The sequence below is a fragment of the Scyliorhinus torazame genome, chromosome 5 (genome assembly GCF_047496885.1).
Source record: "Scyliorhinus torazame isolate Kashiwa2021f chromosome 5, sScyTor2.1, whole genome shotgun sequence".
Taxonomy (NCBI): Eukaryota; Metazoa; Chordata; class Chondrichthyes; order Carcharhiniformes; family Scyliorhinidae; genus Scyliorhinus; species Scyliorhinus torazame.
The window spans coordinates 270348844-270361135 of record NC_092711.1 but is presented as its reverse complement, the minus strand read 5'-3'; the positions used below and the strand labels follow the sequence as shown (position 1 = coordinate 270361135).

Below are 12292 nucleotides of genomic sequence, written 5' to 3'. Positions count from 1 at the left end.
AAGTATGTGTGACCTGATAGCCATTAAAGAAACGTGGGTGCAAGGAGACTAATATTGGAGGGCGTTTGACATTTTGAACAGACAGAAATCTAGGAAAACATGGTAAGGTAGCTCTGTTAATCAAGGATATTATTGATGAGGTTTGCTCAGCAGCAGCAGCAACCCAGGGGGGGAGAGGGGGGGGGAGGGGAGGGGGGACATCTCTTTCGGGGGGGGGGGGGGGGGGGAAGAAGGGTGGACGGGGAAGGTTTTTTTTCCTAGGGGCACTTGAGCAAGAAAATACGTAAACGTTTGGGAAAGCCGATATGTGCGGGAGGAATCCAATGTAGAAAGTTCTGTATTATGTTGAATTGATATGTTTATGTCTTGCTATGCAACCTTTCTTTTCTTTTTTGTTATGGGGGGGGGGGGGGGTTGTATGGTTGAAAATGTTGTTGAAAAATTCTTAATAAACATTTTTTTTAAAAATAAAAAAAGTAAAGGATATTATTTGTACAATTGTGAGAAATGACTTTAGCTTGAAAGAGCATAAACTAGATTCACTTTGGGTAGAAATAAGAAATAGGAAAGTTAAGAGGTCATTTGTGGGAGTAGTTTATAGGCTCCCTAACAGTAGCTACACTGTAGGATAGAGTATGCAGGAAGAAATAAATGAGAATAAGTATATAAATAGGCATATAGGAAAGGTACTGTAATAATCATGAGTGGCTTCAATCTACATATGGATTGGATGTATCAGGTTGGCCAAGGTAGCCTAGAAATGAGTGCACTCGGGACAATTTCTTCGAGCATTACATACTAGACCCAACTAGGTAGTCATCTAGATCCCAGAGAGTCGGCTATTCTAGATTTGGTATTGTGTAATGAGACATGATTAATCAATAACCTGATGGGAAAGGTGCCTCTAGGGCACCAACTCAATTGGGGAAAGGAATGGACGAATTTAAAACAATGACCATCATCAGGGAAAAGGTGCTGGGAAAGCTATTAGATCTATGAGCTGACAAGTCCCCAGGATCAGATGGCCTGCAAATGAGCTTCTTAAAAATAGACGAGGCATTGGTTATAATATTTCAAAATTCCCCAGATTCTGAAAGGATCCCAGTGGATTGAAGAATAGCAAATGTAGCATCTTTGTTCAACAAGAGTAGCAGTAAATGGGAACACTACCACCAGGAAGTCCTTCTCCAAGCTACTTCAATCATAATACAAAATATTTTGCTGTTCCTTCACAGTCGTTTGTCAAAATCCTGGAACTCCCTCCCTAGCTGCACTGTGGGTTTGCCTACACTACATGGACTGCAATGGTTCAAGAAGGCAGCAATTAAGGATGGGCAATAAATGCTGGCCGAGCCAGCGAAGCCCACATCCCATGAATGAATAAACGCTCCTTCCAAACCTGTGATCTTTACCACCTTTAATGACAAGGGCAGCAGATGTATGGGAACACCACCACCTACACGTTCCCCTCCAGGTTACACACCATCCTGACTTGAAACTATATCACCGGTCCTTCACTGTCATTGGGTCAAAATTCTGGAACTTCCTTCCTAACAGCACTGTGGTTATCCCTACACCACAGGCACTGCAGCAGTTCAAGAAGGTGGAGACTTCCTGGTGATAGTGTTCCCATGCTTCCCTTGCTGAACAAAGGTGTTACATTTGCTATTTTTCAATCCGCTGGGACCGTTTCGAAATAAAGGGAATTTTATTTACAGCCCTTCTTTTAAGAACATCATGGACAATTAGAGAAGGGCAATAAAAATGCTTGCTGAGCCAGTCACACTCACATCTCATGAAAGGATAAAACAAACCCTTGTAACCTCCTCCAACCTACAACCCTGCACGATAATTAGCTGACATGATCATGGAAGATTAAGACTGGAGACGGTCTGTATCCTTCCAATTCTGGCCTCTGGTGCATCCTTGATTTTCATCACTGCATCATTGGCAGCTATGTGGTAGGTTTCCTTGGTCCTAAATCTGCAATTCTCTCCCTACATCTTTGTCTTTTTCTTTAAGACTCTCCTTTGAAACCTATTTCCTTGCCAAAGTTTTTGGTATGTTCTAATGCCTCCCCCTATGTCCTGGTATCAAAGTTTGTTTCAAAAAGCCCCTGTGAAGTGCTTTGGTATATTTTACTGTATTAAAGGCACTCTATTTAATGCAAGTTGCTGTTATTTTTATTGCTTCTGCCATTAGAGATGTGATGCCTTTAGGTTCAATCTCCCGAAGACTCAAGAGATGATTATTCATTTTTAGAAAGACTAATTTTGAAGGACAATGAAGGAGCAGCATTACCATTTCTAACATACTATTTGTGACTTCAAAATGCTTACAGTTTTTTCTCTTCTTATTTTCTCCTTTCCCCTCTTGAAGATATTGACTTTTCCCAGGTGGGTAGTGTGGTGTTGGGTTCTCTCGTGCACAGATGAGCCAACACAGTTGTATGTGGTACAACTCTATTTTATTTTAACTCTTATAATACAGTTCGTTCTGGATACTCTGCACGTGCTGTCTCCCTGAGTGTGTCGTGTAGCAGGTCTGTCCTGGTCCTCGTCTCCAGCTAATACTGACCACCGGGTGTCGTGTTTGTGCTTTTATATCTTTCTGTGATTGGTTGTGGTGTTGTGTGTTCTGATTTGTCTGTTGGTGTGTCTATCATGATGTGTGTGTTTGAATATCATGACATCCCCCCTTTTTACAAAGATATGTGCCTACGTGGTTATAAATATAATCGTGTCGTGAGTGCATCTAAGAGTGTGTGCATGTGTTGTGTACAGCGTGTGTATATGATGTAACTATTTACATGGGGCGATGTCGGGTGCGTCACACTAACAAGGTTGTACCATAACAAAACATGAATGCGAGAAAAAAACCAACTTGAACAGTGGTCCGGTCAGACGATATCTGGAACGATAAACAACAACAGGTTATAATACAGAAGTGTATGACTTTTTGAACGTATGAACAGCGTTATAAGTCCAGTCTAATGGGTGACCGCCTCAAGAATAGGCTGGTCCTCAAGCCGGTTCAGCTGTGGAGATTTGGGGTCACACTGGATCACCTTGGACTGTTGGAGGTGATGCTGTTGCCGAAGTCTCTACTTTTCCATTTGTTGTACTTCGTGCAGTGCTTGGTTTTTCATTCGTGCAAATATAACATTCAACATCTTTGTTAGTGTTGCCTTGGCTGTGGTTTGGTTCTGGTGGCGATGGAAGGGGCATGATCCGTGGCATCTCCACGAAGTCATCCTTGGGAACCAGTGGAGGATCCGGCGTGTGCGTACGGTTCAGTTGCGAGCGTGGAAGGCGGCGCAAAGCTCGCTGATTGCGCCTACGCACCAATCCATCCGCCCTGCATGCCAGGAACAAGGTGGAGTCTTTTTTCTTTTTATGTTTGTGGTGGACGGCATCTTGTAGCCGATGGGTCGTTGCCATCGAAGTAGCACCATCACTAATATCATGCAAGGCGATGACTGTGCCAGATGTGGAAGTTGGCCGAGACCGTGCACGCTGGTTCCGGCCACCTGCTGTGCCGGAAGGGCGACTCCGCAGAGAAACGTCGAAGCATGTCGCCTTGGAGAGAGAATTGTTGCTCGCATCAACGTCTGGCGATGGCGCGAATTGGTGTGTCCGTCTTGGACCGCCGGTGCTGGTCGCCACTGCCGACCCAGTGGGACTGCCACGCGATCCATTCCCTGTCGCCGTGGCATCCGCCGTCACCCTGAGCGTGCCATCACCAAGGCCGCGACACCGCCCGTCCGGAGCAAGGTCTGGCGTGCGCGAATCAGAGTCGGCGCTTGGCTGCTCCCCATCTGGAGTCCGGTCTGCCTTCCGTCGATGCTCCCCGTCCGGAGGCCCAACAGGTTCACTGGAGGCAGCCGAGATTCCCTGAAGCTGCACTTCTGGAGTCGGAACATGCAGGAATGCACCAACCAGTGGAGAGGCTCGAGCCATCGAGGGTGGAAGCGGTGCGCCGCCACCGCAGTCGTCAGTGGTCCCACCGTGATCGTCGAGTGCCTCGGTACGCACTAGGCGAGGTCTGTCACCTTGCACCTTTTGCATGGGAAGTGGGATGCTGTCGTCACTCGTCTCACATCCCGTGGATAGATCCTCATTAGCAGCTTGCTGTTCACTAGGGTTGGGTAAATTGTCAGAGTTTTCATCTGGTGGTGCACACCATGTCGGTGGACTGTCATTGTCTTGCCGTTGTCCTTCATTTGGGCTTTTCTTCTTTGGAATTTTAAATCTTCCCCCAGACATTGCAGAACCTTGTTTATTACCCCCAAATTCTCCCATATGTATGGTCTCGAATATAGGATCCAATGTTTCTATCGACATTGTGCTATTTTCGAAAGAACATTCCGTTTCACTTTTCTTCTCAGGTACCTCATATGTATCTTTGTCTAATGTACATGCCTTCATGGTCTCTGGGTCTGATTTTGCTGGGACTGGCATGGTCACAGTCTCTCTTTTACTGTTCTCAATTGCCCACATTATACTCCCCATACATAACTGCTTAATCACTGGGGTTAGTGTGGTACAATGGATAATCGGGTCGACCTTATCTGCATCTTCACCATTAGTGGAAAGCACACTTGGTTCACTTGAAACTGCTGCGGGTTTTAAATTCGTTATTTGGCTACTCGATGTCGGTGTCCTCAGGATTCTTGCTCCAATGGTCTGCTCATTTATCAGTGGAGTGTGTATAGGTTCAATGCAATTAATGTTCCCCTCAAGGTTTGAAGAGTCATTACTGACTAACTGCTGGTCTCCGAAGTTGGGACTTTGCGGCGTTGTGTTGAAGGGAGACATTTGTCCCTGCTGTAGATATGATTCAGGTTGTGTTATTTCCATTACCTGAGGATCAATGTCTTGTCCATTTTTTCGATCCGTACTAAAACACTGGCAATTCTCAGTCTGCTCCTTGCAAGTTAAACATTCAATTAATTTCTTTAGCAAATCCTCAGCATCCTTCTGTTACCGTGCAGCATTATTAATCTCTGTTCGGCTATAATGATCCTGAAGGTCAGCGCATAAACCTTTTTTCTTCGGGCTTGGAAGAGGCGATTCCTTTGGCTTGTCTTCAGTTGGGCTTGAACAGTCTTCAGCGCTGTGCCCTTCATTGTAGCATGAGAGACCGTCATGGTCATGCTGCTGTGTAGTGGAGCATGGTAGGCTGTTATAGCCTTCTTGCTGTTCACGTGAGCATGGCAGACTTGCATCGTCTGCCGCTGGTTGGTCAGGAGAGGTTGCTAGACCCTCATGGTCTTGTTCCTGCAAGGACCGCGCATTGGAGTCTTGCGTTGCTTCTATCGTGGAGGCTGTCCACGAGCTCTCTGTGGAGGCTTGTGACACTGGAGTCACTTCTTGTTCGTGCAAGGACTGCGCTCTGGAGTCTTGCGTTGCTTCTATCGTGGAGGCTGTCCACGAGCTCTCTGTGGAGGCTTCTGACTCTGGAGTCACTTCTTGTTCATGCAAGGACTGCGCTCTGGAGTCTTGCGTTGCTTCTATCGTGGAGGCTGTCCACGAGCTCTCTGTGGAGGCTTGTGACACTGGAGTCACTTCTTGTTCGTGCAAGGACTGCGCTCTGGAGTCTTGCGTTTCTGCAATTGTGGAGTCTGTCCACGAGCTTGCTGTGGAGGCTTGTGACTCTGGAGTCACTTCTGGTTCATGCAAGGACTGCGCTCTGGAGTCTTGCATGTCTTCTTTCATAGAGTTGGGAACGTTGAGCGGGACGTGGACCATGCTCTGTGTGGCAGCAGGGCGCTCTCCGTGTGCTTGCACCGCTCCCTGTCTGTTAATGTCAGGCTGCAGCATCATCCGGTACTGATAAGTTGGGACGTCATATCTGCTGGATTGAAGATCCTCAAATCCGAAAAATGAATCCGCATCTGCGTCGGATTCAATGTGGGGGCCGCCAATGTGCAACACGAAAGGTTCGTCCGAGTCATAGTCATATAGGACCACGGAGCTATCATTGGGCTTGCGAGGTCCGGAAACACTGTAAAGATCGTCATCGAAGTATTCGAGGTCGGAATCATCGGCTTGTGCGTAGGTAACTGCTTGTCGGAGGGTTCTTCGGAGGTCAAATTCATCTCCTGGGTCAATTTGCGGCAATGTGCTGTCATTCCAGGTGAGGGAAGGTTGTTTTACAGCTTTAACAGATTTTTGTTTTTTTGATTTGGGACGTTTCTCTTTTAAATTGGATTTGGGACGTTTCCCCTTTAAATTGGTGCAGTCTGGGGCCTCTGACATCCTGACGCTCGGTATGTAGCACGTAGGAAGCGACTGCGCATGCTCAGATCGCTGTTCCTTTACCGATGGCCGTTTTCTTGACTGCGCATGCGCAGCATCTCGCGCATGCACAAACGAAACTTCCGGTTCTGCGCACTGCTCGCGCAACTGCTGGCGTGATACCTTTAGCAAGATGGCCGCCGACCTCGACCCAGCCCTCTCTCAGGCCCGGGATTTCGGCCTCTGGGAATTCGGGCTCCGGGATCCCGGCCACGAGGTGAGTACTGCCGCTTTTCTTACCTTTACTTGCCGATTGGATTGCGTTTTCTTCACAGTACTTGGAGAATTTGTCCAGGACTGCCTGGTAATCGTACCTTTGCTGCCTCCTGAAGAACCTGAACCTTGTGAATATTTCTCTTGCCCTTGCACCGGCGATGGTGAGGAGAAATTCAATTTTTTCGCTACCATCCAGGTCTTGGAGTTCAGCTGCCACCAGGAACAATGAGAACACTTGCCGGAATCGCCGCCAGTTTTCGCGGAGATCGCCGTGGCACTGGAGCGGCTGCGGAACCGGGAGCTCTATCATTTTGCCTGGGCACTGCTGGTTGTCTCTGTACACTGAGGTATGCCGGCAGGTATCGATCCACTCCTGTACCATGTGGTGTTGGGTTCTCTGGTGCACAGATGAGCCAACACAGTTGTATGTGGTACAACTCTATTTTATTTTAACTCTTATAATACAGTTCATTCTGGATACTCTGCACGTGCTGTCTCCCTGAGTGTGTCGTGTAGCAGGTCTGTCCTGGTCCTCGTCTCCAGCTAATACTGACCACCGGGTGTCGTGTTTGTGCTTTTATATCTTTCTGTGATTGGTTGTGGTGTTGTGTGTTCTGATTTGTCTGTTGGTGTGTCTATCATGATGTGTGTGTTTGAATATCATGACAGGTAGTTCCTGGTGTGACTACTTCAATCCACAACAATCAACTAACTAACATTCTTTCTACAGTAAACATTGGTAAGCCATGATACAATAGCTCGGACTGATCTTATTGTCATCTATTTTCACAGGAACCCAGCAGAAGACTTTGGAGAGTATTCAGGAATCTTGGCCGATGTTCCTCTTCTTCATCCAGGGTCAATGAATCACAGCTGTGATGAATCAACAATGGGACTTTCTAGAGCATTATTTAATGCTATTCTAAGATGTGTCTTCACCACTACGATACTCTGGGCATATCAGGGCTAGATTCAAAAAATAGTTTTCTTTGCAGCATCCCTTTTAAGGATTACTTTCCATTGCTTTCTCTTTAGAGCTCATCAGGCACAATAGATTTCAACAAGAATACAATCCTTTGGAAGACTCAAGCAATGCAAAATGTGCTCTCCATTTTGAAAACAGTTAGAAAACGGTAATTATTGAACACTGCTTTTTCTTCCCAGTTTTAAAATTCGGGGGCGGGATTCTCTGAGCCTCTGCACTGAAATCGCGCTCAGCGCGAGGCGGACTCGCGATCGGGTCCGACGACTTCCCGGGTTTCTCCGCTGATCGGAGAATCGCCGCCAGTTGTGCGCGCGCGGTCGATGTGGCACCGGTCAGGGGCCATTGAAAGAGGCCCCGCGACGATTCTCAGCCGGCAGCTGGCCGAGTTCCTGCCGACGTGGTTCCCTCATGGTTCCACCCAGCGGGCACTCGGAATGGCGGCTGCGGACACAGTCTGCGGCCGCCCAGGTGGGGGGGGCGGGGGATCCGTCACCTGGTGGCGGCGGGCCTCTAGGATGGCCAGGTTTCTGATCGGGGGCCACCGATCAGCAGGCGCGATCTGGGAGGGGGGGGTCTATATTGTTGGGGCCGGCTTGCTGTGTGGGTTCGCCATGTTGCATGGAGCCGCCGCCGCAGGCGGCTGCCGTGCGAATGCACGGACCCGCGTCCAGAAATGCAGGGCCCCGTATCGACAGCCAGTGCTGTGTGGACTACTCCGGGGCCCTGCTTGCCCCGTTCAAAATGGAGAATCACTCTGGACTTTCTCCAGGAAAGTCCACAGTGATTCACACCCGTTTTCTCGCGGGCGTGGGGACATAGCCCCATTGTCAGATAATTTTCTTTCCTGAAGGTACTAACATCACTCTGGTATTCTGCCCAATTGACCACATTCTTCAGACTTGAGCCTGGAAAGTGATAGCAGATGACTTAAACGTGGAGAATCATTATGGCAGAACCACCGCAAAAGAGAAATCATCTGTACTACATTATCACATCCTCAGAACTTCCCAAAGTATTTCACAATCAGGACTACTTTTAAAGTGTATGCAAACACAACAATCACATTGTACATAATATGAATGGATGAATGATCACATAATCCGATTTCAGTTGTGTTAATTGAAGACCAGGAAACTAGGAGAACGCCACTTTTTCCAATAGTGCTATGGACTCCTTTGTACTTATCTCCGTAGCCAGACAGAAACTTGGTCCATCCAGCAAATAACACTTTTAAATTAGTAATACTCCTTCAATCCTGTTAGTGTAGGTTGTCCATGAAGTTCATAAAATGTGGCTTCAGTTCACAACATTCAGACTCAGTGTGAAAGCGTGAACAACTGAGGCAAATTACAATGCAACAGCCTGTCAACCTAGCACTAATTCTCCCTCTTTAAAAGGGTTCCTAATAGGGCTGGCACGGGAGCACAATGTTGCTTCACAGTGCTCAGGGACCCGGGTTCGATTACCAGCTTGGCTCACGTTCTCCCCGTGTCTGCGGGTGCTCTGGCTTCGTCCCACAAGTCCCAAAACACGTGCTTGTTAGGTGAATTGGATATTCTGAATTCTCCCTCAGTGTACTCGAACAGGCGCCGTAGTGTGGCGACTAGGGGCTTTTCACTGTAATTTCATTGCAGTGTTAATGTAAGCCTACTTCTGACACTAATAAAGATTATTACTATTATTAGCCATACTGCCTCTTTAAGCATTAAGCTACATTTGATCATTTTTACACCTACATTAAATTGTTTGAGTGTGTGTCAGTGTAGAACTAAAAATGCACAAAAGCCTTAACGTGTGCAACCCCATTCAGTTTCAGTTTGAGTTCTATTGGAATTAATCCAACCAAAAAATTTCCTGATGGTGAGATGCCTTTTGTAAAAAAGAAGGTTCCACAGGTATGACTTTCCCTTTGATTTTGTTACATGAAGGGAATGAAGTCTGGTTGTTGAATGTGTCCTTTTCGGTAGATTTGCAAGGGTATATTGTGGAATTAAAAAACATTGTTGTTGATTTTTCAATAGGCTGTGAGCAAGATTCTTGCTGGAAAAAACTATCCTGATAGAATGAGGCTCAAGAACTGCTGAATTCATTGGATGGGTAGGAGATCTACAGTTGATTCAAAATGAACTCAGGTGACAGAGTTCAAATGCCAAATAAAGAGGTGGCTCACCAACCCATATCAGCAGAGTGGCCTTCACCTGAGAAAACTACTACTGTTGGTTTCACCACTGCATACGCTGATGAAATGTTTACTAATACTCATGTGCTTCCTAAAGAAAGGAGTGTCAGTCATATGAAAGATGATTGTGACTTTGCATTGATTCGGAATGACTCTCTGTCTGCTCAGGTGCTGAACCCCAAACCAGAAAGTGTGCCAAGAAGATATTTCAAAGTTGTAAAGCACAGACCAAGTGTCATTTGCTTTTCCAAAAAATGTGTTTTGTTCCTGAATAACAATGATATTGATAAGGAGCTCTATGTTGTGAAGGCACATACTAATTTGACAGCAGAAACTTTTCAAGTAAAGCAAAAAGATCTGAGCAACATACACATCAAGGAGGACCACCCAATGATCATTAGAGAGATCTTGGATGAGACTGTATCAGAAGCTCTTGGACAGCAGGACACCTTGGGAAATGGAACGACAAGATCACAGAACTGCCTAGTTAACTTCAACAATCAAAGTCAAGACAATGAGGATAGTCATACTTCCTGCCTGGTAAAAACCCATGAATTATTTTAATCTCAACATTTTTACATTCATTAAGGTCAATGCTCTTCAACTGAACCTTTTTAATATTTTGGTATTGATTTCGGTATTTTGGTATTCTAACGTGATGTACAGCATGGGTTAGTTGCAGAGTCAAGTTCCCTCTGGTGATCCATCAAATACTCCAAGGTCAGGCATAACATTGGTTAGAAGCAGTTCAAAGCTCACTGTACAGAATTTCATCAAGTACTCCAATGTCTGGTACAGAAACATTATATGCAGAGTCATCAAGCACTTGCAGCTAACATAACACTTGCTGCTACAACATTCATGAACTCCACTGGTAGACCCTGCTACATTTTTGTGGCATCACAAACTCTTGACATACAGGCATTCATTGCTACTCTATGGAGTGAGGTGCATTAAGGTGAGAGATGTTGCAATTTCTCCCCATGTCTGTGTGGGTTTCCTCTGGGTACTCCGGTTTCTTTCCACAGTCCAAAGATGTGCAGGTTAGGGGGATTGGCCATTCTAAATTGCCCCTTCATGTCCAAAAGATTAGGTAATAATAATAACCTTTATTATTGTCAAAGTCGGCTTACATTAATACTGCAATGAAGTTACTGCGAAAGTAACCTACTGGGTTTAGGTTGGGTGCTCGTTCCAAAGGGCAGTGCAGACCCGATGGGCTGAATGACTTCCTTCTGTGTTAATTCCCTTCAATGTCATCTTTTTATATATTTATGTATCAAGGTATTCAATGCCAGTGCAGAGTATTTTGAAGTCATTTGCAGCATGGGTTAGTTGCAGAGTCAAGGTCCCTCCATTGTCTCATCATCTTTTTTAAGGTGAGGTATAGCATGCGTAAAATGAGTATCCAGAACAAATCATGAAATGCTGTTAATATTCTTACATGTGAGGAAGAGTTTGTAAATCATAATTGAGCTTGCGTCCCTCCATAGCTAAGGTAAAATGTAGTTAAAATGTACTGAATGCAGCCTGGAATTTATGCCGACAGTAGACTGGTGAAAGCGACACGTTTTTTTTATCTTTCCTGCTGTCCTTATGCAACACGCTGTCAGTTGAAGGGCTGACATGCCTCTGCCATACCATTCTGATTTCAACCACTAGATAGCGTACAAGAGTAGCTCCTATTACTCCACATGGAACTGTTTTATATAACCTTGCTGCTCTGCATAGTAACATTAAGAGAAAAGCAAATCAACATGTGGAACATGGAGCACCCTCGTTCCAGATTCACAGCACCATCATAAATCTGGATCTCTTGCCTCAAAAAAATGTTTACTTTTCAACTTCTGAATTCAGGCCCACAGGATGCTGCAAGCAATGCCCTGATAAAATCTTCACAGGAATTTCTTATGCTGTGTGTTGCTCTATTGAGATTAAAGTGTATTTGCCTGCTTGTCTCTTTTGAACATTTGTAACGTATCAAAATAGAAATAAATTCTCCTTCGGGCCTCATATCATCTCCATCTCCCTTGCCTCGCACCTCCGGCATAGTGGCAATGACCCACCCTTGTTTCCAGAGAACTACATAAACAGTGAATCCAGACCACAGCCAACAAAGTAGTTAAAGGGATATTCCAGTCTAGTGTGATGAAATTATTCTGTCATTCGCCATGTGGGAACCATCAGTCATTTTCCTTTGATATAATTACACTTATCCTTTGAAGTGGCGAATAGAACTCTCCCTGTAAAAGTCAGTTAATAATAACAATCATCTTTATTATTGTCACAAGTAAGCTTACATTAACACTGCAATGAAGTAACTGTGAAAATGCCTTAGTCGCCACACTCCGGCGACTGTTCGGATACACTGGGGAAGAATTCAAAATGTCCAATTCACCTAACAAGCATGTCTTTCGGGACATGTGGGAGGAAACCGGAGCACCCGGAGCTCTCTGGGATTGTAGTTGATACCATTGTCTCACTTGTCACTTTCCACAGTTGTTCTTGCCATCTAGCCCGTCATTTTGTGTGTAAGAGTGACTACTGTTCTTATGTCTGTCACTTTCTGCAGCAAATGCAGTTGTCCTTATGCTTCTCAAGCCTCATTCTTCG

The 12292-nt window shown here is 45.6% G+C and overlaps 1 long non-coding RNA gene across 1 annotated transcript in view; it reads left to right on the top strand.

Annotated features, from left to right (window-relative positions):
* LOC140421117 (uncharacterized) overlaps nucleotides 1–10213 on the top strand; it is a 37713-nt gene extending 27500 nt beyond the window's left edge. The window contains exons 2-3 of the long non-coding RNA XR_011946674.1: nucleotides 7308–7648; nucleotides 9522–10213. This is a non-coding gene — a long non-coding RNA (uncharacterized lncRNA). The remainder of the gene's footprint in view (nucleotides 1–7307; nucleotides 7649–9521) is intronic.
* The last annotated feature ends 2079 nt before the right edge of the window (nucleotides 10214–12292 follow it).